We start from the raw sequence: 888 nt of genomic DNA on the forward strand, positions 1-888 counted from the left end.
ATGACGTATGCATGCCTTCCACTAATGAAAGCAAGCAGATTTTGAAAGGCAAACCCACAAACCAATGAAAGACACTGACGGTGACATGGGTGGGGCTCTGAACCCTTTGCTAACTACTAATGTGTCTCGCAAGCGAAATGCATGCACAAGCGCATGCAATAAAAATGGTGTTCCATGTGGGTTGGGGCATTGGACCTCCGGCAGTGAGCGCATGTCCGACTTCCCAAGGGGAGCCTGTGCAGGTGCGATTAAGAGCAGCAGGCTCCGGGCGGTGGGCTTGGTGAGCAGAGCTGAAACTGCAGCTTTTCCTGCCTACGGTCATACCACCCTGAATGCTCCCGATCTCGGAAACTAAGCAGGGTCAGGCCTGGTTAGTACTTGGAATGGAGACCGACTGGGAATACCAGGTGCTGTAGGCATTTTGCCTCTCGCAGACACTAGGTGCTGCACGTCTTAGCTCAATTACACAGCTTCCTCGCTAATTTCATTTTCCACTTTTTATTTCCTGCACTCTTTTTTTTCCTGTCATAAAAATAAAAATAAAAAAGAACAGCAATAACACTAAAATACACACTTTCTAAAGGAAAACTTACAATTATTCTGCACTTTACCCTCGGCCCAAGCTGAAGAAAACATTTGCTCCACGACGGGCAAAGGGATCCCTAGCTAAGGCTTTGCTTTCTTGCGCTAAGTATATGCGTGTGGTCTTAAGACCAGATCTCACTTCTTGTGCTGTAATTTCCTGTGATTCCAGGTGCGATTTCACATGCCGTGTCATGTGCCGTGATGTCACTTGCATAGTGTCTAACTTGGTCGGTCCCCCCACTTATTTTCTTTAAGACTTGTGCCATGAATAAGCCTTAGCCCCCAAGAAATAGTGCTTGAGCC

The 888-nt window shown here is 47.2% G+C and overlaps 1 pseudogene; it reads left to right on the top strand.

Annotated features, from left to right (window-relative positions):
* The first annotated feature begins 310 nt into the window (after positions 1 to 310).
* On the top strand, positions 311 to 419 carry LOC138286788 (5S ribosomal RNA; annotated as a pseudogene).
* Positions 420 to 888: the final 469 nt, after the last annotated feature.

Source organism: Pleurodeles waltl, chromosome 3_2, assembly GCF_031143425.1.
Source record: "Pleurodeles waltl isolate 20211129_DDA chromosome 3_2, aPleWal1.hap1.20221129, whole genome shotgun sequence".
In the NCBI taxonomy this organism is placed as follows: domain Eukaryota; kingdom Metazoa; phylum Chordata; class Amphibia; order Caudata; family Salamandridae; genus Pleurodeles; species Pleurodeles waltl.